At 45.8% G+C, this 26,852-nt stretch overlaps 1 pseudogene; it reads left to right on the forward strand.

Annotated features, from left to right (window-relative positions):
• Positions 1–450: 450 nt before the first annotated feature.
• LOC136470113 (protein CANDIDATE G-PROTEIN COUPLED RECEPTOR 2-like) lies at positions 451–2,249 on the forward strand (annotated as a pseudogene).
• The last annotated feature ends 24,603 nt before the right edge of the window (positions 2,250–26,852 follow it).

Below are 26,852 nucleotides of genomic sequence, written 5' to 3' on the forward strand. Positions count from 1 at the left end.
ATTTGGCCTCACTTGAACTTTTGATTTCTAATCTAACCTTACCGTCACCTCCGTCCGAGTTCATCTAGATTGAGTTGTTAGGTTTTCATTAAACTAACAAAAATGTCCCTGGATACTACAGGGCCTAAGGAGTCAGGCATGTCTCTCCTTCGTCATCTCCTCCATCTATCCCGTCTCCCTCCCACTCTCCCTTCTCAACCCTAGCGGCGGCAGCGGCAGGGCGGTAGGCCGAGTGGTCTCCATTCCACCTTCCTACTCCATGGCTTTTGACCCACTCAGCGGCCTCCAGCTTTCCCAGTCTCCACCACAAAGCCAGTGGAATCTTTCGGCAATCGAGCAAATCGATCTCCATGCAATTCCACCTCCCGAACCGAATCCCTCCACCGACCCAAACCCTAGCGCGCACCCACATCCCTTCCCCTTTCCTTGGTGTTCAGGCTAGTGTCGGTGATGCGGGCGCTGCTCGCGGACGGCAGGATGGCGCTGGCAGTGGCGCCGGAGGCCAATGAGTCATTGGGCGGGCTGCGGTGTCGCTGGGGCCGTTATGGTGGGCATCGGAGTGCCATGGGGTGTTGTACAGCCTGGCGGTGATGCTGCCATTGCTGGCCTTCGTGGGGTTCCTGGCGTGGCAGGCGCGGCAGAGCTTCCGTAGGCTCAGCTACGGCCGCTCTCATGTCGTCATCGTCGCGTACTACGCGCTCCTCTGGGCCGTCGCCGTACTCAACCTCCTCTGGTGCTTCCTGTAGGTTCGGATTGGTTCCCTATGTAGCTTATCTCTAAGTCCCATGTGCCTGGTTATGAAACTCTCCGTGCTTTGATTGGGTTGTTGATTTGGTCATTTGATGATCATTAGGGGGAATGCTTTCCATTAAAAAAAGTACTTTGCTGTGCGTGTAGTTTAAGTTATGACTAGTGAAAGGCAGGGGGAATTTCTTCTTGAAAAGTAGGGGCAAGTGGAGCTAATGAGAGATGAACTTGTTGGTAAAACTGAGCTGTGAGAAATCTATACCAGATCATGACACTTTTGAATTGTATTTTTAGGTTTGAATGATAATCAGTAATGTTTGTATGTTTTGCTAATGTTCAATGGCTGAGTAGAATAAGTAGGTAAAAGACTAGAAATTGGGAATTGGGTGAACTTTTGGTGAACATTAGCTATACTCAAGTAGTCTTTTGATGTTTCAACTCAATAATGAAATAACTGAAGACCACATCATGATCGAATCCTATGGGTAGGATGGGTAGGCTAGGAGCTGGTCACTCGTCAGGGAGTCTCAATGTTGAGCCAGTAGCAAGGCTTGGTGGGGTTTCAAAAAGGAAATAGCAAGCTCCTAGGGTCATGTTATAGCTGGTAATGATGAACAGGTGGGAAGCTCAGCTGGGTTAAGGAAAATTAAAATCCCTGATGGCTGGGTGTTGATGTCAAATAATATTTTGCATTGGTCTGGTTATTAGGCTTAGATTTGTGGTGCACATCTTGGTATTGCTACTAATGTAAGTGGATTAATCCATTTTTAGATTTGATATGGTCCTGCTGTACAGAACTATAGAAGGAAAATCAGATGAACAATCTTGACTTATGAATCCAAAATGTATGCCTGACAGGGCATTCTCTTGGAATGTACTGTCACTGTCTACAAAATCAGGAATGTTATTCTTGGAAGTCAGTCTCGTAGCCTTTCTACTTCAAGGAAATGATGCCAGTGGTTTTGAATCTTTGGCACAAACCTTTGTTATCTCTGGAGCTATAGTTGCTGCTGATGTATTGCTCAAGGTATGATCTACTCCAAAATTCAGGCATAGCAAACAGTAACTAACTTTTCTTAGAAGTGATGTGTGTTAGGTTTCATTACTTAGTTGTTGTAGTTTTTGGGATTCAACTAGAATTTTTTGCGATGTTGTGTCATATTTGCTTTCTTAGCAACATTCTAAGTTAATTGACTGGTGTATCTGGTCCATAATGTTAATTTATTAGAGAACCTAACCTGACATGCCTTTCCTTGTTTCAATGTGTTAAATCATGTTGCAAGTGGAAAGCGGATTAATACTCTAGTTCACTTGTTGCTTATGGATTCTCCACAAACTTGTGCTTACTGGAGTCTATGGCTTGATTGTTTTCATGCATCATTCAAGATGGAGAGACAGGCTGCCTGGTAATTTTATATGTGTAGGAGGAAGACATGCTCCTAGAGAACGTCTACTATTTTGAAATGAAGGATGCTGGGTTCTTTGATGCTGACTGGGATTGATCTGTGGCTGCTGTGCTGTATGAACTACATTGTATTTTTGTTATCTATGTACTGAATGTAGAACAGAAAATGTATGTAGCTAACCGTGGTAATGAATGGAAGTATATAAATCTCACTGCTGCATACTTCAGATATCAAGTGATTTCATCGTTGAGATTGCCACCCCAACGATGGGTGATAAATTCACGTCTATGATACAAAACTATGAGGTGGACCGTCTAATCTGCATTTTTGCAGGCTCGTTTATAAATGTGATCTTATCACCTAGGATTCTATCAAAGAAGAGTATGTTTGATAATGCTACGTGCAATACTACATTGCTTTCTCAGAGCCTTGTATGTGTACCGCGAAAATTGATGCTCATAGGTTTTCTTTTCTTGTCTTGCGTCTGCGTTTCGTTCTGAGGGGTAAGTTGGTCATTTCATGTACCACTTAACACCGTTAGAGGCCGCAGCTGACGGTAAGGCCAGATTAGAAATCAAAAGTTCAAGTGAGGCCAAATAGGTAAGAAAATTTGTTCCAGGGCCAAGGAAGAAAAGCAAGTTTCAATCAGGCCCAAATAAGAAATTCTCTCATTATTATGATGCATGCTTCGACCTATACGTTCACTCAAGCCGGAATATAGCGGCATTCGTAAAATTTTTGGCACATCGCACACTCACTTTCTGTGTACTAAGCGATTTCGTACGCAACGTAAGTTAGTGTACCTACAGAAAACTGATTAGATAAAACCAGTGCCGCTATCCTAGATAGACCATATTGCTAGGGCTTATACTTATTTACCTAATATAATCGCATCCTACTTTTTTTGCAAAACTTTTGTTGGTCAAATTTTTAAAATTTTTGAAAAGAGTGATGAACTCGTAACCATTATTGGCTCTGGTACCAACTGTGGCAGAACCGCCCGAAATAGCATACTTACGGAGGCGCCCGTCTTCCACCAGACACTAAGCACCCCAAAAGCAAGCTACAGCGAGCGGTGTCCATCGGGCACACCCCGAGAGAGAACCCGAAAGATCCACATTTTTCCCAAGGATCCAATAATAAGAACGAGTTACAACACAAGTCCATTTCATACATTATAGTTTCTTAAAAAGTACATTATTACAATACCAAATACCAGAGTGCGAAATGAATAACAGTGGAATTTAAAAAGATAACATCTAGCGATAAGGGGCGAGGATTCCGTCTGAGCCCACCAGAAGGATCCTCCACACAAGGTACTCTTCAAGCATCACCTGCAATAGGGGTAAATAAACCCTAAGTACACAATGTACTTGCAAGACTTATCCGACTAGTGGGAATAATTTTCCGACTCCAAGGAATATGATAAGCTTTATGGCTTGCTGGTTTCTTTTGGCAGAAAGCAATACTAACAGTGAGTCCTTATTTATGTATTATTATTATCAGCCATATTAAGTTATCATCTAGCCAGCCTATATAAGCACATGTTCTATTTTCAAGCAAAAGTTGAGCAATCAGTTCCATTTCTTCTCCTTTCAACTTTCAGTTCTTACTATGGTGCTAAACATGAGACAAGCTATACCGGATCTTCCAGCGATTCGAGAATCAATATGCCCAGCTAGGTGCCCTGAAAACACATGCCCCGCTTGTACCCCAGGAACAAGCAGGGCTAACCCATCACCCTCCTATCCCGGGTGTCCAGGTCCCCGTCCAAACTTGTACTCCAAGCCCCCACATCCTGAGTCCCAGACTCAGTGTGGTGCAAGGACCTCCACCACCTCCTCTTCCCATCAGTCGGTCCGGAAAGAGCTGGATCCATGATAAGAGAGCAGCAAGTCTTCCATGCGCCCATACCCAAGTATGCGCTCGGGACAATAAATCTGTGACTTGCCCACGATGCCTTATGCAACAACCGGTCCTTAATCGACACAGACAGGGAAAAGTGTAACCGGGCTATGCCCTATTGGCCATAGAACACAACCCTTTACACCCACCAATACCCAAGCCATATCCCTACCCGGTCACCATTTACCTTTCCATCATTTTATCATGAGTGTTCATATTTTATCACCTATTTGCGAGTAACGGCAGGTTACTCATGCTACCGATATCCTAAGCCTAGTAGCTACTCGACCTGTACTAGTAGGACTCATAGGTAGATATATTTATGCATATAGTTTCCATAAAATGCCTGTAACGTAAATGCACACCATAGATATATATTTAGTTATTATTCAAAATAAGGGTTATGCACCGGGGCTTGCCTTGGGCAGGTGCCGGGTCAGCAAGGTCAGTACCAACAGGCTCCTAGGCTTCCTCCTGTGCGAAGAGCTCCTCCTCGTACTCCTTGATCACCTTGTCATACTCCGGCTCGCCAACGGGTACGAAGTCTACCAGTTCGTGATCTACATGAAATGATGATACAATGTTTAATAAGATGACAACAGCAACTCTTAACCTAAAAGTACATCTATTAAACTACCAAGTGAGGTCTACCCACTTAGGCTAAGCTATGTACCACCACCACTAACAAGTATGAACGTGACATACATTCTTATAGCAACTACAGATATTCCTACTCCTAATGCCGATTTACGATATATACAATAAAGCAAGGATAATAACTACGCTATTAAGCAACTCGTTCTAAGGCTACTAATTTTACAGCAAGTACATAATGGCCTAGGGAACCTACTGTAAAATTTTCATGACGATAGCTATCACCGATTGTCCACAAATATTTTGACAATTATGAATCTAGATAATATTCACTATCTAGCTTTGAATTTATGACCCAATACTTACCACAGCTCACTACAATCCTACTGTTCTAATAGGTAGATAATAAGTTTATGAACCTAACAAAATTAATCTAACTATTTTTGGACAGCTACGCAATTTACTACGATTTATCGAAGTTGGATTCATAACTAAAAATAAATAAGCATTTCTATTCTCTAGAAATTAAGAAAACTAAATTCTCCTCCTTGGCCCAATACGCGCTGGCTCGGCCCACTCCTCCTTCCCGCCCACGTGCGCCAGCAGACTACAGCGCGGCCCACGCGGTGGCATGGCCCAGTCGGCCAACGTCCTACGATGGGGAAAGGCCCGCGCACGCAGGCAATTATGCATGGGCACCCTCGAAGTACTACGAAATCATAGTGAGCTCAAGGACACCATTTCCCTAGTCTGAGCTTTTACAGCTGCACCCTCCCTTTTCTCCTCCTTCACCACGGCAAAGTCCCTGGCCCCAAGGCGCGCACCGGCGCGACGGCTAGGCACTGGACGGCCACGCCGGCGCCACCCGACCTCCCACTACTCAACTAAGAGGCCGATGATTACCTCTGAGACAAAACACGGTGTCTGGAAGTGCTATGGTGGACAGGGGCATTGTCCCGAACTCACTCCCCGGCGGTGGCCCTTGACCTGCAAAGGCGGGCGCGTTCCAGTAAGCAACAACGAAGGCAAAGCCAGCACAAGAGCTAGAGAGCACCAAGGAGTGCTCATGAATACCTTCGTGTTGATGGTTCAGACGGAGGTGGTCTGAGCAGAGCTGGCCACGTGCGCGCGAGGTGGTGCGGTGGTGCCCGACGGTGGCACGGCTGTGCCAGAGACTGCTACATGGTGGTAGGGCTTAAACTAAGGTGAGCATGGTGACACCCGACTGGAGGAGAGGCTAGTAGCATGAGGGATTGGACCGAGATGCTTAGGTGGCGGTGGTAGCCGACGGCGCAGGCACTCTCGGTCTTAAGGACCTAAAGGCACGGCTTTTTAAAATTGGGGCCTATGGCGGAGCTACAGTTGGTGATGCGGGGTCGGTAGGGCAGCAGGCTACCTAGCGGAGTTGGAAACGTGCTCAATTTGAAACGAGGCACTGCTGCCACGGTGAATTAGAAGGACTCGTCATGGCGGGCATGGAGACAGCGGAGGCAGGGGAGGTCATGGCGTGGCCTAGCTCGGTACGGCTGTAGCCATCAACGCAATAAACAAGCGCGCGCCACGGAGGGGAACAGCGAGACATGCCCTAGATGGCTGTCCGCACGGTCGCTGCCGCAAGGCGACGAGGCGCGGCACGGCAACGCAGCGGGCAGCACCAGACAAGGACGGCACAGCATGAGCGACGTGGAGGTGATGGGGGAAGCAGGTTGTCGTCCTTCGCGCAAGCAGCCAAGTGGAGTCAATGGAGCAGAGCCAGGCTTGGCCGCTGGCGACGTGCAGCGCATGACCCAGCGCGTCTCCAGCCAAGGCAGGGCAAGGTGCTGGCAGGACTCAGCCAGCGTCCAGGGCGCAGTGCGTCAGCTGGCGAGGTAACCCGTGCGCCAGCGAGGGCAGCAAGCAGCCAAGGCAGCAGTGCAGGATGTGCGCGTCGCATCCCAGCGGCAAGGAGACGTGGCCTGCGCCTCGGCGCACAGGGCGAGCCAGCCGGCGGCAGGCGAGCAGCAGCGGGACCGTGGCCAGCGGCAGTGGGGTCGTGGCCTTGGCACGCAGGGCGTGCACGCATACAGGTGCGGCAGTGGGGCACAATCAGCGTGGCAGCGGGTGTGGCCCGTGCAGCAGGGCACGCTGGCAACCCAGCAGGGGTGGTGACCGCGCCCATGGCTCAGCTAGGTGCTGTGCATGATTTTTAAAGCAGCTGGAAAAGTCATACCCGATGCTCCAAACACCAAACTAATTGCTCGATGTGCGAGAGGGTACATCAAGCTATCCATCGCAGTCATGACATCGTGCTACTGCTTAAACCAATCGCTCCACAGAGCTTGCCAAAAGTGACATCGTCGACCCCTTCTAAGACTTATGCGAACGACTTCGTTACGAACGATTTCGCGTCGAAAACCAAATCTGACCCCACGGGATGTACTAGCTAGTTACCTTGTCCTCGACCGCACATGATTTATCACCGTTCACAAAATGTTCTATAGCCTTTTTGTTTTAACAAGAATTCGATTAGAATAATAAACAACGTTATGTGACACGAAACATAACATTCGCTTTCTCGTTTCACAAAAATGTTTCAAGGACTAAACTTTGATTTATAATTTATGTTATACACATATGCACATAAAGATGATGCTCATGGATGTTTTAACAAGAATAGTACACGTAACACCAAGGGTGTTACATAGGGCCACGCCCGGTCACCTCTGTCGGCCCCATTTCTTTGCGATCTTGCGTCCAGCTTGGTTCCAATCTTTATGCTTGGACTTTGCTTGATATCTTGGGTCTTCTCTTGTGCTTCTAGGGTCTTGCTTTTGGTGTTGATCGTGGGATCATCATGTCGCCTTCGTCCAAGTCACGTCTTGCACCCTATTGAACTACAAAACAATTACTTGCAAATTCATTAGTCCAATTTGGTTGTGTCATTCATCAAACACCAAAATCCAAAGTAAATGGGCCTAGGGTCCATTTTCCTTACAATCTCCCCATTTTCAGTGATTGATGACAACACAACCAAAGCAAGCAAATAATAAAAATTTTGGAATTTAAAAACTATTTACTTGCTTGGATGCAATGCAAAGGGCAAGGTTGTAAGATGCTGAAAGATACCACATGTAAACATCTTTGGAAACTTATCTTGTCCTTGCAAATGTCCCCATGTGGTATTATGAATTTAAGCCTCCCCTAACTCTATAATCCACTATCCTCCCTTTCTCAGACAATTACCACTTATAAATTATTATGATCGGGCTTGCTTTTGGTCCTACAAATTCTCCCCCTTTGGAATCAAACACCAAAAATGAAGGCATTAGTAGCACAAGGGAGGGTCAAACTTTGTGATCCTTTGTATGTGGAGTGGAATAGGTCACAAAATTTGACTCTCACATTACATGGACTAAGCTCCCCCTAAATATATGCATACATATGATGGAGAATGTAGTTTATGCATAATTGGCAAATTAATGCTCAAGGGAGTTTAATCTATATAATGCATGGAGAAAGCATATAAATACCAAAGTGAAATCAACATGATGATATCGGTTTAGAAATACCACATGTGGAAACCAATTTGATTTATACCACTTGCAATAGGTGGTGGATATTTGAAGTATGATGCTTAACTCCGGGGACTCTATTTTCCTTACAATGAGACTACTACACATGATAAGCGTGAAAATGTGTTAGTCTCAAAGCATCCAACTTGTAGAGTAACCTCCCCCTAAATTTGTGCATACAAGTATGGAATGCTTGTAGGAGACATGCACATTAGTTTTAGAATCAAGGATACTACTTGAAAGATGATATCACATGAATGTGAGAATCATTTTTAAAAGTGATAATCGGGGAAAATTATCTACAATTTGGACTTTGGCGCATATTAGATAAACAATTGTAAAACAAGCTATGTGCCGTGCTCCTAAATAATTTAAACCATGTAGGTTTGCTCCAAGGGTTAAGAATGAAACTGAGCAAGCCTACCATAAGATATACCTAGTGTTTGCAAGACAAAAGATTAAACATGCAAATGCAAACCTAGACATGAAAAGGATCTAGATGCAAATTGAAATTGCAAGAAATTAAATCTAGTTACCGAACATGGGGAGGGGGATTTGGGTCCATAGTGTTCACTAAGCCACTTGGCAATTAACATGATCTAATGTGATGCACCCAATGAAATGCACCCAAAACTATACCAAGTCCCCAAATTCCCCGAAGTCCATCGGATTCTCACTTCCCTTTCGGGATCTAAACCTTCTTGGTGCTCTTCATGTTGGAAATGATCTCCTTTGGCACCAAAATACATTTGGCCCCATTGTTGACTTGCTTGTTCACCATGATGGCCACCACCTTGTCATTTTTCTTCTTCTTCAAGAGATAAGGTGTGGAGGCCTTTTTGTCCACCTTGTTGGTGTAGGTGTTGGTGAGCTTGCTTGTTTGCTTTTTGTTTTTCTCTTTCTTCTTTTCTCCTCCCCTATTCTTCACCTTGCACTCATAGGACTTGTGGCCTTCCTTGTGGCATACGTAGCAAATCTCGGTTTGTCCTTCATCAAGATTCTTCACTCCCTTGACGGTGTTATCTTGATGAAGTTAGGCTTGCTCCGTCTTGCCTTTCACTTGAGTCAAGTCCTTGGTGAGGCGAGCCACTTCTTGCTTGAGTTGCTCATTCTCCATTGCGACCTCTTTTGTGCATGTTTCTACAACAACTTTCTCAACACAAACTTGGTTGGACAAGGGTGAGTCTAAACATAAATTATTACAAGAAGTAGAGGCATCCTTTTTAGGCATGTCAAAAATTGAACCTTTCTTTTTAGGTGCCTCGGTGGGGGTTGTACCAATGGCTTTAAGATTAACAACTTTATTAGTTAGCTCATCACAATGTTTGCACATGGTTTCCATTTTAGTGAGCAAACTTTTATAATCATCTTGTGAGCTAGCTAACTTTTTCTTTAATTTTTCATTTTCTTTACAAGTTGCTCATCATTGATTATGCAATTATTTGTGTTTGCACTAGTCTCAAGTTGCTCAATTTTAGTAGATAGCTCCATATTAAGATTGGCAAAAGTTTCATATTGTTCAAGCAAAGTAGCATAAGCTTGTTTTGAGCTATCTAGTTTTTCTTTTAATTTTAAGCTTCTTTTGTTGACTAGTGCAAACTTTAGCATAGTTAAGATTTTGTTACAGAATTTTATCATAAGAAGGTAGCTCATCATCACTATCATTATCATTGTCACTATCACTAGGGATAGGCTTTTTGTTACCTCGTGCCATAAGGCACACACACGTGAGGTGCTTGATGATGAGTGCTTGTGCCCATGCCTCTTGTGGTGGTCTTCTTCTTGTATTGCTGTATCCAGGTTTTATCCAGGTTTAGCCGCCAAGAAGGCATAATACCTACGTCCTGTGTCTGATTGGATTGCTGTATGTCAATGAGAGATGTTTTTTAGAGGGGTCCCCTGCCCACCTTATATAGTCCGGGGGACAGGGTTACAGATCTGGAAACTAATCCTAGCCAGTTACAATTGCCATAGGTGGCCGGATAAGGATTCCTATTCTAACCGACCAGGATCTTGCTTGATCGCCAAATCTGTCTTGACTCCTTGCGCGGGACTCCGAACAGGTTGGCTGGGCCGCGCATCGTCTTTTAGTGGACCGGACCCTCTGTTCCAGGCTGGCCCAAGCCTAGCCGTAAGGGTATAGGGGTTAATACCCCCACAGCTAGTCCCCGAGCACCATGTATTATGCTGTGACATGCCATTTGATCTCCTTCGACTAATGCAATCTGTCTTCATGTCATTTTCAACTGATTGAAACATTGACCAATCAAATGCGCTAGCATTCTAATCAGTACAGAGAGCAGTAGACCATGATTATAGCTGAAGATTCTGGTTGTCTGAAGAATGCATGGTGCTCTTAAAGAAAAAAGAAAAAGATTTCTTTCCTGATCAAGTGTGCCCACTTGTATTTCTGAAAAGAAATGTAAGTGTCCCTTGTACAGTAGTTGTTATGGCCAACAGTCAGAGCATAGGGGTCAATAAAATAAACACATTCACCGCAAGGTGAAGTGTGCCCACTTAGTCCCCGAGCCTGGTAGTAGGTGACGCAGGCATGTGGTGCCAGGGTCTAAAAAGAATTCCCATTCAAGTTGAAAATCCAATCATAATACAAGCGATACGAGATGCACCGGCAGGTGCATCGTACCGATGTAGTCCCCGAGCTTGCTAGAAGGCAAAGTATAATCCTTGTAGCAAGGTCTAAATAAATGTCTCTCAACTGTATGTGAGTACAAATCACATGTAGCCAAGGAGAGCGGTCTCCGAGCAGTGGTCAGGACAATTCCCGAGCACGATAGAAATCCTGACAATCAGTCAAAGCGTAGGGGTCGATTAAATAAACACATTCACCGCAAGGTGAAGTGTGCCCACTTAGTCCGCGAGCCTGGTAGTAGGTGACACAGGCACATGGTGCCAGGGTCTAAAAAGAATTTAAACTGAAGTTAAGAATCCAATAGTCGTACAATCGATACGAGATGCACCGTCAGGTGCATCGTACCGATGTAGTCCCCGAGCTTGCTGGAAGACGAAGTATAAGCCTTGTAGCAAGGTCTAAATAAATGTCTCTCAACTGTATGTGAGTACAAATCACATGTAGCCAAGGAGATCAATCGCCGAGCATTCTTCTAAATAGTCCCCGAGCATGGTAGTAGTCGTGGCAGTCCCCAAGCACGGTAGTGGTCTGGGCAGTCCCCGAGCACGGTAGTGGTCGGAGCAGTCCCCGAGCACGGTAGTGGTCTAGGCAGTCCTCGAGCATGGTAGTGGTTGGAGCAGTCCCCGAGCACGGTAGTGGTCTGGGTAGTCCCCAAGCACGGCAGTGGTCTGGACCATCCCTGAGCACGAGACATGTGGCGAAGAGACGAATGCCGCTTGTACTATTATTTGATGTATTTATTTATCTTTTTACTCTGTCAAGTCCAATCTGACACGTTTGGTCAAAAAAGCAGACGGGTATAGCATGTCATACTGCCTTCTTATCCTTTCAAGCAAACAATCGCTTGGCACCTATAAGGAGGTGCGTCAGTGTGGGCCCTCTCACACTAGCAACGAAGAGGCGCGTACACTGGTAATGAAGGGGCGCATATATTGGCATAGATCTCGAGGTTGTGAAAACAACCATCTACGGCGCGTGCGCACGTCTCCCAAGAATCTCGGGTGGATGAAACGACGGAACTCTTGGTTATTTATAATATAGAACTGGTAAGTTACTTTTTACCGATCCCCATTACCATTCACCGCCGTAGCCTTCTTCTTCCTCTTGCCAACCCTAATACCTCCAAAATCATCACCAATCACCCCTCCACCATATCCACCTCCATCAGCAAGGGCGAATCCATGGCGAAGAGTGACGCCCAGAAGAAAGCCGGATTCATGGCGAAGGAGTGGTGGAAGTCAAGAAGCAATGAGCAGACCATCGAAGACCTCGTCATCATGGGAGTACTCCACAATAAGGCACTCATAGGATGGCGTGCGCCGGAAGGAGAAGGGTACCCCTATCCACAACCAAGTGAGATTGTGGTTTTCGAAGATTTCTTCAAGTGGGGTTTCGGGGTTCCAGTGCACCCTTTCCTTCAGGGGCTCTGTTTGTATTACGAGATTGGGATTTGCAATCTGCATCCCAACTCGATTCTTCTTGTCTCCACCTTCATTCATCTTTGCGAAGCATATGGTGGCTTCCAGCCCCATTTCGACTTCTTTCGCCATCTTTTTTGTCTATGGAAGAAAGGAAGCGGCGGCTCGAAGATAGCTGGAGGCGTGTACCTCAATCTGCGTGACGGGATGAAGGCCTAGTACCTGCACTGCCCTTGGAACACATCGCTGGACGATTGGTACAAGAAGTGGTTCTACATCCGCGAAGAGCCAAACACAATCACACTGTGCGACGTGGGATTCATTCTGGAGAAGAAGAATAGTTGGTTGGAAAAGCCCGAGCACCTAGAACAGATCCAAGAACTACTTGGGATGATCCTGTGGAGGAAGCTGGACGGTCCCAGCATGGTCGAAAACCTCATCAGCCGAAGGATCCAACCCTGCCAGAGGAGGGTACATCCTGGCTATGAGTACTAGGGTAGCGCAGACCCAACGAGGACCAGGCAAGAGGCGCTTGACAAGATCAAAGTCAAAGCCAGAATTGGAGAGCTATTTAACTTAGTTGATCCAAATTATGTGAGATTGAGCGACATCAAGCACGCTTTCAAGCTCGCCCGACCCCCCCAAAGGTAAATCATTCTGCCTTGTACCCATAGTCTTATGTTGTAACAGAAACTTACTGTGTTATCTCCTTTATGTTTCCTAGATTAATGGTAGAGATAGAGCAACAATGTTCGTGTCTCCACCCCCTGGTGTAGATTGGCTGCAAGTTGCCAGCCCAACCGCCTAGACCAGCATGAGCATCGAAGACGTCGACTGGGCTGTGCTTGGAGTTGGGGTGGAGGCAACGGCCAGAGCCGCTGGTAAGCGGCCAGCATCCAGCAAGCATCGTCAGGCGATCTTCACATTGTCAGACGATGAAACAGAGGATGCAGACATCTTCCGACTCATTCCTCGAAAGAGGAGGAGGCAACTGGAGCTGATGGATCAAGGTGGCTCCTCCATGCCAGTGGGACCCACATCGCTGACCACTACAGTGCAGAGGACAAGCGGCAAAGAGGTCGAGCATCAAGCCCCGGCGCCGGTGCTGGTCATGGAGGGAAACCAGGTGGCACCCGCAGAGCACATGGAGCAAACACGGTCAAAGAGACGCGCCTTCGCCACATCATTCCATGCTTCCAAGCTATAAGTATTTGTAGCCTTGATGTAAGCTTACAATTTGAATTGAATAATGTTATCTTCTGAACTTATCTTGGATATATTAGGTCGACATCCACCGAAAATCCGGACCAACTAGCCGGGTGCAGAATGGCTCCGCCAACAATGTCAGAGAAAACTACCCAGCAGCTAGCCATGGAGGAACCTATAACAGTTAGTCCGCCAGAGCCTCAGCAGATGAGCGGCCGACAACAGTCCCTGAGCAAGTGGTCGAGGGGAGAGCCGAGCCAAGTACAGGTGCTCCGAGCACTAACCCTGCTGAGGGGGACATGTTAGCACTAAGGGTAACAGGCCAAACCAAAGAGCAGCAGCCAGAGGTGTCACAGAGCACGTCTACGGATGCTATGGCCCGTGGGAAGGCCATAGTGATCGTAGAGGCTGCAAACTCCGGACCAGTGCCGCTACTCGAACAAGAGGCCGAAGAGGACAAACAACAACATGTATATGTGTCGCGCTGGCGAAACGACCAATGGGTTGTTCATGAAGAAATCCCAGAGGTCGAAGAGACCATGAAAGTTGAACGAGCGGCGAAACGTCTGGTGACGGAAGTCCAGGTATGTTTTGCGTGACCACCTGATCCTGCTACCCAGTCAAACTATCTGACTTAGCTTTTTACAAACAGGACTTAATGAAGACCGCTAGGTACCAAAAGAAGTGCTTCGACCAGATTGAGGGAATCACAGCAAGCAATAAAGAATTGGCGGCCGAGGTGGAACGCTTGCACCACCAACTTGAAGCTACCGACTAGGAAAGGACGGAGCAAGAGGCATAGAACCAGAACCTGGTCGTTCAGCTCAGTAACAAAGAGCAGGAAAAAACAAGTAAGTTGTCACTTTATCACAACAAGTGCATGACACGTGTTGTTGCATTGTTGGTAGTAACTGTTGTAGTGCAGGCTTAGAAGCTGAAGTAGTCCGTCTCCAAGAGGAGAATAGCCGTGTCGCCGTAGAGTGTGGTCGCCTGAAGGAGGACAACAAGAAACTGGCGCACGACCAGTCACAACTCCGAGACCGCACAACCAAGATGAAGGAGGAACTAAAAAGTAAGTGTTCCAGACCACCTTGCTCACTCTGTTGCCCGCCTTATCTTGTCGTGGCGTGACATTTTAATGTCTTGTATGGTTTGCAGTTTTAAAAGTCAATGCCAAGAAGCACCTAGAAACCATGATGAAAGATCATGACGGCTAGAAGGCACGATGCCTAGAGATCACTGAGGATCGAGACACATGGAAGAACCGATGCCAGGAAGTGGCAACTGGCATTTTGCCCATCCTCAACCTTATCGACCCAGCGCTTACAGAGGAAGTGCCAAGGACACCGCAGCTCGGACTGGTCAAGAGATGTCGAAAGGCATGGGGATGGTTCCAAGAGTTCGTGAAGGAGGCGGGTGAGTACGCAAGCGCACATGTGCTAAGCATGGTGTGTGCCCACTACCCCCTGATCGATCTCAAATGCCTAGAGGCTGGGTACCCGAAGGAGGTAGATCCAGACAAGGCTGAGGAGCTTCGCATGACCCAGCTGGACTTGTTGGCAAAGATAATTGGTGATATTAACCTGTGTGGAGGTGGGACAGCACCTGTATAGGGTACGCCATCAACGAGTCAGCTGGAAACGCCATCAGTTTTAAGCCGACCGACGAAGCTTGCGGTCTCGACTAGCCAGACATCGGCGGGGCCATCTTCTTTAGCTCTACCAGTACAAGAGTCTCCAAGACTCGAGCAAGATGTCAGGAGCAGCGAGCAGCAGGTGCCACTTGCCCTGACCAGCCAATAGGATAGGCTATAGTTGTAGAAGAAGATGTAGTTGTGTTATTGTAAACTTGTACCTTTTTAGGCAAGCTTGTAATAACGTAACTGTATATCATCATAAGCTTGTTTGTTTTGTATAAAACGTATTTTAGCTTGAGATTCGTGTTGGCGTAACTAAGTGAGAACATGTTAGCATTCTATTTAGTTGTACCAGTTTAGTCGACACGTCATCCTAAAAAGTTTGTACGGCCCTGGTTTGCCATGTGGTCGGAGTGTGAGGTGCATGACCTGTGCACAAGTAGACGTGGACAAGTCAAAACAGGGGGGACCTGCTGATCACCCGTAGCGTAGGGAGCGGATCCCATGCACGCGTTGGGAGGAACCGGAGACAGGGCCTGCTCCAAAAACCCAGGAAGGAATGGTGGTCAGCTTTGACTGGCTAAGTTAGAATAACCGTAAAATTCAAAGTGACACATCAAAGTGGTCGGAGAAATCATAATAGCTTTATTGAATTAATTCAAAAGTACAAGAGGAGTACATATCTTAGTAGTTAAGCATAGAAACGCCTAAGCTTGTCGATGTGCCATGAATTGGGTACGTCCGTACCGTCTAGGTGAGCTAACCTATAAGACGTTGGTCGTGTGACTTCCTTGATCATGAAGGGCCCTTCCCATGGAGTTGTGAGTTTATGGACACCAGCCTGATTCGTCCTCCACTTCAGGACCAGGTCCCCAACCACAAAGAACCGCTCTTTAACATTCTTGTTGTAGTACCTACGCAAAACAGCAAGGTATTTGGCTGTACGTATGCAAGAATCAAGCTGCTTCTCTTCTGCACTATTCACTTCTAGCTCCCGCACTTCATTGACCTTGCCTTCATCGAAGTTCTCTACCCATGCTGATCTGAAAGCTATATCTACTGGGAGGACTGCCTCAGCGCCGTAAACCATAAAGTATGGTGTGACACCGGTGTTACGACTGGGCTGAGTTCTAAGGCCCCAGACCACAACTGGTAACTCTTTGAGCCATCTTCTAGGAGCTTTGTCATTTTCTCTATACATCCTCTTCTTCAATGCGTCCAAAATCATACCGTTTGCCCGCTCGACCTGTCCATTAGCTCTAGGGTGCACCACCGAGACGTATTTTACTACTATGCTCCTTTCATCGCAGAAGTCCCAAAAAGCATTCTTGGTGAACTGAGTACCCAGATTAGTGACGATGCTATTGGGTATGCCGAAGCGGTGGATGACCTAGTCGAGGAACGTGACAGCCTTTTTTGAGGATGCCTGTGCCAGAGGCATGTACTCTATCCACTTAGAAAATTTGTCGATCAGCACAAAGACACATGTAAATTTCCTAGGAGCCGGTTTGAAGGGCCTGATCATATCTAGTCCCCAGCATGCGAAGGGCCAAGAGGCTGGTATTGTCTAGATCTCATGTGCTGGTACGTGGATTCTCTTGGCGAAGAACTGACAACCCTCATAGTGGCGGACTAGCTTCTCTGCATCGGCTACCGCTAACGGCCAATAGAACCCTGCTCGGAAAGCCTTACCGACCAGCGTTCTCGAGGCCATGTGGTTGCCACAGGAGCCAGAGTGGATTTGGTCCAGGAGATGTTCGCCATCCTCCTAGGTTATACATTTCATCAAGATTTCCTCCTTTGCGTTCTTTCGCCATAACTTGTCATCGATGAGCAGATACTGCTTACTACGACGCATCAGGCGCTCGTTTTCTGTCCGATCAGTATAACCGCTGCCATCTGTCAGGTACTTGATGAAAGGTACTCTCCAATGAGGCTCATGAGTGGTCGGAGGTGGCTTGGTGGTGCTTAACGCCAGAACCGTAGCCAACAATTGCTGGTCTGGAGGCTTGTCGACCGTGGAATCTTCCGCTTCAATGGAAGGCGTGAGCAGGTCTTGGACGAATACGCCATGTGGAACTTTGGCTCGGGATGATCCTAACTTTGACAGCGCATCTGCTGCTTGATTTTTGTCCCAGACCATGTGTGTGTACTCGATGCCATAGAACTTGCCTTCTAGCTTTCTGATCGATTTGCAGTATGCATCCATCTTTTCGCTGGTCGTGTCCCAGTCCTTGTTGAGTTGGTTGATGACAAGAGCCGAGTCTCCATAGACATAGAGACATTTAACATCAAGCTCGACCGCAATGCGCAAACCATGTAGGCATGCTTCATACTCGGCGGCATTATTAGATGCTAGGAAATAAATCCTGAGGACGTACCGGAGCTGCACCTTGGATGGTGACACGAAAAGGACTCCTGCTCCTGCGCCGTTGATGTTGAGAGAGCCGTCGAAGTACATCTTCCAATACTCGTCGGGCCCTTGAGAGGCAGGCATGCTTAAGTCTGTCCACTCGATGATGAAATCGATGAGTGCCTGAGACTTGATTGTAGTACGACTTGCAAATTCCAAGGAGAAGGGGCATAGCTCCATTGCCCATTTGACAATGCACCCGTTCACATCCTTGTTGCTAATGATGTCTCGTAGAGGGTACTCAGTCATGACCACCACACGATATCTATCGAAGTAATGTTTCAACTCTTAGGATGGTATCAGTATGGCGTAGATCAACTTCTGAATCTATGGGTACCTAGTCTTGGATTCATTGAGTACCTCACTGATGAAATAGATTGGTCGCTGTACCTTGTAGACGTGGCCGGGCTCGTTGTGCTCGACCACCATGGCCATGGAGACCACTCGATTAGTCGCCGCAATGTAAAGCAGGAGTGTTTCGTCTTCTCTGGGAGCAGTGAGGATCGGAGGTGACGTAAGGTATTGTTTCAGATGTGTGAAGGCAGCGTCTGCTTCCTCTAACCACTCAAACTTCTCGGATGCTTTGAGCAGTTTAAAGAACGGTAATCCTTTTTCAACTAATCTTGATATGAAATGGCTGAGAGCAGCCATGCATCCGGTAAGCTTCTAAACATCCTTCACCTTTTTGGGCGGCTTCATGTCCAAGATAGCTTTGACTTTCTCTGGGTTAGGGTGTATGCCGTCGTGACTGACGATGTTGCCAAGTAGTATGCCAGAAGGAACACCAAAGATGCACTTCTTTGGGTTTAATTTCCATTGGAATGTGTTAAGGGATGCAAAGGTGCGTTCCAGGTTGTCAACAAGGGTATGTGCTTTCTTGGTTTTGACAACTATATCATCAACATAAGCCTCGACGAGGTCATCTTTTATCTCATCTATGAGGCAGGCCTGTATAGCGCGTTGGTAAGTAGCCCCGGCGTTCTTGAGCCCGAACGACATGGTTGTGTAGCAGTAGGCGCCGAAAGGCATGATAAAAGATGTCTTGATCTGATCGTCCTTTTTGAGAGCGATCTGGTGATAACCAGAGTAGCAATCGAGAAAGGAAAGCAGCTCGCAACCGGCGGTTGAATCTACGACCTCGTCTATGTGAGGTAAACTGAAGGGGTCCTTAGGGCAGTGTTTATTGAGATCAGTGTAATCAACGCACATTCTCTATTCATTATTCTTTTTGTGTACAAGAACCGGGTTGGCTAACCACTTCGGATGATACACTTCTTTGATAAATCCAGCTGCCAAAAGCCGTGTAATTTCTACCCTAATCGCCTCCTTGTCGCGAGCGAACCGTCGTTGCTTCTGCTTGATAGGTTTGGCCTTGCCGTTGACATTCAAGGAGTGCTTGATCAAATTCCGAGGTACACCAGGCATGTCAGCAGGTTTCCATGCGAACACATCCACGTTGCTCCTCAAGAACCTAACGAGCGCATCTTCCTATTTGGGATCTAGGTTGGCCCCGATAAGGACCGTTTTGCTAGGATCACCGTCGACTAGCTGGATCACCTTGTGCTCCTTGGACTTGACGTTCTTGCGTGGAGCCTCGAGCTCTGGGATCTCCAGGTGGTCATCCAAGGTCTTCTTGGCGTCAAGCATGGTCTCAGCCATGCGAATAGAGAGGTCGTGAGCCTCTGCTATTTTGAAGCTGTCGTCCTCGTAGGTATAAGTTGCGTATACATTGCCCCTAAGGGTTAGAACTCCTTTCTCGGTAGGCATCTTCAGCACCAGATACCTGTAATGAGGTATGGCCATGAACTTGGTGAGCGATGGTCGACCCAAGATAGCATAGTAGGTGCCGTCGAAGTCAACGACCATGAAGTTGACGTAGTCGGTGCGGAAGTGGTCTGGGGTCCCAAATTGCATGGGTAGCATGATCTGCCCGAGAGGTGTAGAGCTCTGTCTGTGGAGAACACCCCAGAACTGTGCCTCGTATGGCTTGAGATCTGCCTGGGTTATCTTTAGGGCTGGCAGACTATTTTTGAACAGTATATCGATGGAGCTGCCACCGTCATTCAGCACCCTATCGAACTGAACCTTGTTGATACAAGGATCGAGGACCAGAGGAAAACATCCTGGCTTAGGTATTGCGGCCCATTGGTCCTTTCTGCTAAAGGAAATCTCATGGTGAGACCAAGGAGGGAGCCGCGGATCAGCGATGAGGTTGTCAGTGTTGGCCACGTTCAAACAGGCGCGGGCGAGGAGCTTGTGTTCCCATTTGGTCTCGATGGACACTTTGCCTCCAATGATGGTGTGGACGCGATCGGTTGGCTTGACGTACTTGTGACGAGGATCTGTGTATTCATCATCGTTGTCCTCATTGCGCTGTTCCCCTGCGTCGTTAGGCTTGTCGGATGTATCCGAAGCCTGTTGACGCGTGTAGATAGACTTGAGAACGTGGCAATTCTCCATGGTATGGTTTGACTTGGGGTGGAGCTAGCAGGGTCCTTTCTGTCGCAGAACCGACCAATTTATAAGAATACAAGTACAATGGCAATCCGCAAGCGGTCGCACTGTTATACTTGAACCCATATAAACCCGGTAGTCCGTCGAGTACCACGACGGGTCTCGATAAATGATTTACAACAACCAAGATCGTACAGGATTCAACATACATGCCACGTATTACATAAAGTTCACATATACTTTTCATCATCAGAGTACGAATAAAAGTTATTACAAACCGAGTTTGATAAATAAAGCGGAAGCAAATAAGTTCGAAGATAAAGTTTCCAACATAGTTTGATACAGTGCCAAGCCAGATCACGGTCCACAAAAGCAAAGATAGGAATTATTAAAGAAGCCTGCCCAAGGCTTACTCCTCATCCACGGCGGGATAGAAGCAACTCTTGCAATACCCATGATACACAGTGCCATCTGCAACAATGGGAAAATAAACCCTGAGTACGAGAAGGTACTCAGCTAGACTTACCCGTCATGAACCAGAAATAAAATGACTCCAAGGATTATGCAAGGATGTATAAGTGGACGTAACTTGACAACATTTTGCGTAAAAGCAATTGAGTCATGGTACGGTTACAATTTCTTTATCAAGTTAACTATAACTATCCATTTCTAGATTAGCAACTATCCTGTGCCAAACATGTGGTATATCATTTAGAAGCATACAATAGTAACCATAGCAGGTATTGTAATTCCATTTTCATCCGAACCATCATGTTTCATACACAGTTACTACGATGTTGGAGCTAGCCAAGTTTCTCAATATCCGGGAGAGACGGCGATTCGAATCGATTTCAACCAGCTGGGAATTTATTCCTAACACAAACCCAGGTCTACCAGCCACGATAGCCTTAGGTCACCTTTGGTACAACTCCGGTACACATTTTGTGGGTCCGTACTGTGCTGCACAATCTAGAACACCAGATGCTAGGATGCTCAGGCCAAGCCTGCCCTTGGGCTCAGTCTGATCATTCCCCGGAAGGAGTGCACAACAAAACGATTCTCGGCCTGAGTTGAATTACTCGGCTTCGCGGTCGGAACGAGTTATCCGGCCAGCTAAGTGAGAGGCATGCGTTCAATCTTGTCAGAAGTTCCAACAACGGTACGGTCCTTGATCGACACAGACGGGGATAGATCCACACCCAAGACCTCCATGTCTTGTTGCTTCTCTATCGACCTCCCGTCCGGTCTTGATTTACTTTTACCTCATGGTTCTGTTCCACGATGGCAGATATAGCCAACCGTGCTCCGGTATCCACCTATATCTCGCAGGTGACAGGATATCACCCGACTTCTATCGGTCTAAGCATGGCTAAGCATTTATTCGATCCTGGACCTATACCGGTTAAAGGTGTAATATTTGGACAAGGAATGTACATGCATCAAGTGGTTTCATTCAACTCTTATAACCTAATGCATCAATCATAAATACGTAAGTAAACATTTGTAAATTACTGGGAGACTTATAATGCTCCGGGGCTTGCCTCGCAGAAAGGAAGTAGGGCGGTGGTCAGGACACTCCGGAAGCTCTTCAGGGTTCTGCTCCACGCCTTCGGGAGCTGCGGCTTGCGGATCCTCCTGCTGATTCCCTTCCTCTGCTTCTTCGAATTCCAGCAACATGATCTCTTCCTCCGATCCTAGATGCATGAATATGGCATAAGTATTACGAATGCATATATGTTAACAAGTGCATCATGTTTATTGAGTAGGTGCATATCTCTTCTCGGTTATTTAATTATCTACTTCCATAATGCATCGATTATACCATAAAATAGCAGCTACTTGTTTCACTCATAACTGGAGTTCTACAAATCCAAATCTAGTGATCCTGTACTTTCTGGAAAGCTTATCAAATTCTATACAACTTTGTTATTAACCATTTTTACAGTACACATCATTTTCAACATGCAACTCAGAAAACTCCAGAATCTGTCCGGAAACTATTCAATATGCCATACAAAGTAACAATACTTCTACTTCATGTAATCATTCAAAATTTGACAACCTAAAATCTACCAATAGTTTAAGCATACCAAATACCTTCAAGATAATATAATGGTGAAGCCCAAACTATTTATTTAAATGCCTTTATTATTTTATTTAGATATCTAGGTTAAATAATAAACATATACCAAATGTGCTTCAAAAATTCTCGGAAAATTATATTGGCTTACTAGGGCTACCAATAGACTACTATAAAAATTTCATGCTATTTTGCCAAGTATAACATCCTATACAAAAATGGCAAGGTAGCAAGGCTTGAAATAGCATAAATGGAAAATCCTATTGAAAAGTGTCAAGCAACAGATTTCCTATTTTTCTTAACATCCATATGGTACTAGGATTACCTCCAACAAATTTCATGAATTTTGGACTCATAAATAATTTATAAAAATTCATGCAATGATTAACTATTCATAAAAGAAAAATCTATAACTATAAATCTACACATGCACTGGTCCTCAAATTTTTACCAGAGTTCATATATTCTAAGAATAGCTTACCACAAAAATTTCATAATTTTTGGAGCACAGGAACTCTAGATATAAAATAAACAAATTTGAATGCATTCAAAAGCACATTTCAAATCCCTATTTAAATCTCCAAAACTTTCTACTGTAAATGTTAAAAACATATTTTTTCTAAATACTACACTTCCTAAGGAACACTACAAAATTTATTTCACAAATTTAGGAGCTACCAAACTGAAGATACAAAAATCACAAATCACACTTGAATCTAGAATTTTTGAACTAGCCCTCAACACTGCTGTCGCTGACCGGTGGGACACACACGTCAGTTGGACCCACATGTCATCGAGACGAAACAGAGCAGCGGCGCTGCTTGGCACTGCGCGGCTACGGCTCGTCGACGGCGAGCTTCGCCGGCGGTGACATCTTCACCGAGCAACCTACTCGACCTGGCGCGTCTAATGAACCAGTTGGCCGGCCCTATTGTCGACTCTAGAGATGACGGCGGCGGCCATGGCGGAGTGGCGGGGCTGGACTACGGCGGTACGCTGGTAGAGGCCACGGCGAGGCACAAAGGGGCGCGGATGAGTATCCCTAGGCTCAGGCGAACCTAACGCGCACGGTTACACAGGCTCCGGTGGAGGGACGTGCCCCAGCCACGGTGACGGGCGCGGCGGGGAAGCTCCGGCGAGCACTTGCATGGCGTTGGGGCTTACCGAGCTCTGTCCGTGGGCACGGGAGGAGGCAGTGCACTGCTGGGGTGGTGGTGGAGCTATGGCGGTGGTGATGGAGTGGCTAGGCGCGAGCTTGTGCACGGTTATGGCGACGGTAGAGCTGCGGGAGCTTGGCGGCTGCTGCTGGCGCTGCGACGAGGAGGAAGGCCGAGGAAAATGAAATGGGGAGCACGGGAGGGAGCGGGTGAGTGCGGGGGTGCTAAAGCCGTGCTCTGGCCTGGCCGAGCCACACGCGGCGAGGCGCCGGTGACATGCGGCCGTCGCGGCCTCCACGCGGCGCGCGATGTCTGAAGCCGGTCGGCCATCGAGCTGGGCGATTCAGTTCGTCAGACAATGCGAAGCCGAGCCTGACAACGAGATTTCGAGTTGAATTTGCCGTCGACACAGGGTGATTCAGTGAATGATTTGTAAACGAAAATTGTAGCCCTAAGTACTGTCTCCAATTGTTATTAAAGGATCATGCTCCAACACTCAACCAAACTCAAGTTATTTCATTCCAAAGTCAGGCTGTCAGACTGTTAGTGAACCAGGACTTAGCAAAATTTTCTTAAGTGTTGAATTATTGATTTTTCTGATTTTTGTGATCCATTTTCACACATGTTATGAGCTGAATCATGCAATGACCCAAAAATAAAAGTTGTTCCTTATGTCAAATACTACAACTTTGCTTTAGTGAACTCCTCCATGCAAGGTCTCTAACACCTAGTTCCAAATTGGTCAAACATGTCACATTTAAAAGATGAAACACATCAAAGCATGGCTTAATGACCTATTTACCCCTAACCATGAATATCAAAGTTGTTCATAATGATATCCTAAGCATGTTTAAGCAATTTGCAAGGTCACTCAATCATTTTATGTAGTAGTCACTCATAGAGCTAGTTAGGGCAATCACAGGAAACATGCCTTAAAGGCTTGATTTAGAAAAGTGACTTTCATGACAATGTTCTAATTGCTAACCCAAGTGTGGTTACATGTTTTTGTGACTCACTTCTACCAAGTACATGTTTTCATTCATGATCATTTGCAGATACACATGGAGACATGAAATAACGAGAAAGGTTGCATATGATAATGAAACATGCGATAACAAGTAAATGTTGCAAATGTTTCAATTGTAAATGCTTGTTTATGAATGCGTGATGATCATGCTCATGTTATGCAAGTCAAGTTATGCAAGGCTAACACCCGAGGTGTTACAGCCCCTCCCCCTTAAAAAAATCTCATCCCGAGATTTGCAAGACCTACCATTCTTGGAAAAAGGCGGGATAAACTTCTCGTAGATAATCTTCTCTTTCCCACGTAGCATCTTGTTCACTATGATTGTTCCACACCACCTTATAGAACTTAATAATCTTACTCCTTGTTACCCTCTCCATCTCTTCTAATACTCGAATTGGCTTTTCTTCATAGGTCAAATCCGATTGAAGCTGCACGTTGGTGGGTGCAATAGCTTCTTCCGATACTCGAAGACATTTCTTTAACTGAGAAACATGGAACACATCAAAGATTGCATTCATCTCTGGTGGAAGTTGTAACTTATACGCAACCTTCCCTTTTCGTTCCAAAATTTTGTATGGCCCTACATATCTTGGGGAAAGCTTCTTTTTCATCCCAAATCTTTTCACACCTTTCATGGGTGATACTCTCAAGTATACATAGTCACCCACTTCAAAAGTCAGTGGTCTTCTTCTTTTGTCGGCATAACTCTTTTGTCTTGATTGAGCTGCCTTCATGTGTTGTTGGATGATACGTACTTGCTCTTCGGCTTCATTGACAAAATCAATACCAAAGTATCTCCTTTCACCAGGCTCAATCCAATTCAATGGAGTTCTGCACTTTCTGCCATACAAGGCTTCGAATGGAGCCATTTTGATACTCGCTTGATAACTGTTGTTGTAGGAGAATTCAACCAAAGGTAACCATTTCTCCCATGAACCTTTTGAAGATATAACACAAGCTCTAAGTAAATCTTCTAGGATTTGGTTCACTCGCTTTGTCTGTCCTAAAGTTTGCGGATGGTAAGCTGAACTTCTGATTAGCTTGGTTCCCAAAGCCTGGTGTAAGTGCTCCCAGAAATGAGCTATGAACTGTGGTCCTCGATCTGAGATTATGGTCCTGGGTACTCCATGCAGTCTCATGATCTGGGAAACATATAACTCAGAGTATTTCCCCACATGATATGTTGTGTGAACTGGTACAAAATGTGCTGACTTGGTGAGACGATCAACAATAACCCATATTGAATCATGACCTTGTGGCGTCATTGGAAGGCCTGTGATAAAATCCATGCTGATTTCCTCCCATTTCCATCCTAGAATAGGCAATGGCTGAAGTAATCCAGCAGTTTTCATATGGACAGCTTTTACTCTACTGTAGTTATCACACTTAGCAACATAGGCTGTGATCTCTTTCTTCATCATAGTCCACCAAAAATGGGTTCTTAAATCTTGATACATTTTACTACTACCCGGATGGATAGACAATTTGGATGAGTGAGCTTCTTCTAAAATTTGATTCCTTAGCTCACAGTCTTTTGGTACCACTAGTCGGTCCTCAAACCATAATACACCTCTTTCGTCCAATCTAAAATGTTTGGTTTCTTGCTCTTGCATTTTTCTCTTGATGTGACTTATTCCTACATCTGTCTGCTGTAGCTCTATGATTTTGCCCTCAAGTGAACAACTGATTGTGATATTGTGTAGTACAGCAGGATGTAACAAGTTGAATCCATCTTCCAACAATGCTTCCACAGTGTTGCAATGGGACTTCCGACTAAGTGCATCGGCTACTACATTAGCTTTACCCGGATGGTAATGCACTTCTAGATTGTAGTCCTTAATCAATTCTAACCATCTTTGTTGTCTCATGTTCAGTTCTGGCTGGGTAAAGATATACTTGAGACTTTTGTGGTCAGTATAGATATGACATACATTGCCCAACAAGTAATGTCTCCATATCTTTAATGCATGAACAACGGCTGCAAGTTCCAAATCATGTGTAGGGTAGTTGACTTCATGTTTTCTCAATTGCCGAGAGTCATATGCAATTACTCTCCCTTCTTGCATAAGTACACATCCCAAACCTATTCCTAATGCATCACAAAATACATCAAACGACTTTTCAATGTCTGGTTGTGCTAACATAGGTGCTGTAGTCAACAAGGTTCTGAGGGTGTGAAAAGCTGCTTCACATTCTTGTGTCCATTTGTACTTCTCATCTTTCTAAAGTAGTCTAGTCATAGGCTTAGCTATCTTTGAGAAGTCTGGAATAAACCGGCGATAGTATCCTGCTAACCCTAGAAAACTCTAAACTTCATGAACCGAAGTTGGGGCTTTCCAATCCATGACCTCTTGTACTTTGGATGGGTCTACTGAGATTCCATCTCTTGATAAAATGTGACCTAAGAAAGGTACTTTGCTCATCCAAAATTCACATTTGCTAAACTTGGCATATAGCTTATGCTCCCTCAGTCTGGATAGGACAATCCTCAGATGCTCCTCATGATCTGACTCATTTTCTGAATAAATCAATATGTCGTCGATAAACACGACCACGAACTTGTCAAGTTTGGGCATGAATACCGAGTTCATCAGGTACATGAAATAGG

Source organism: Miscanthus floridulus, chromosome 8, assembly GCF_019320115.1.
Source record: "Miscanthus floridulus cultivar M001 chromosome 8, ASM1932011v1, whole genome shotgun sequence".
Lineage (NCBI taxonomy): Eukaryota > Viridiplantae > Streptophyta > Magnoliopsida > Poales > Poaceae > Miscanthus > Miscanthus floridulus.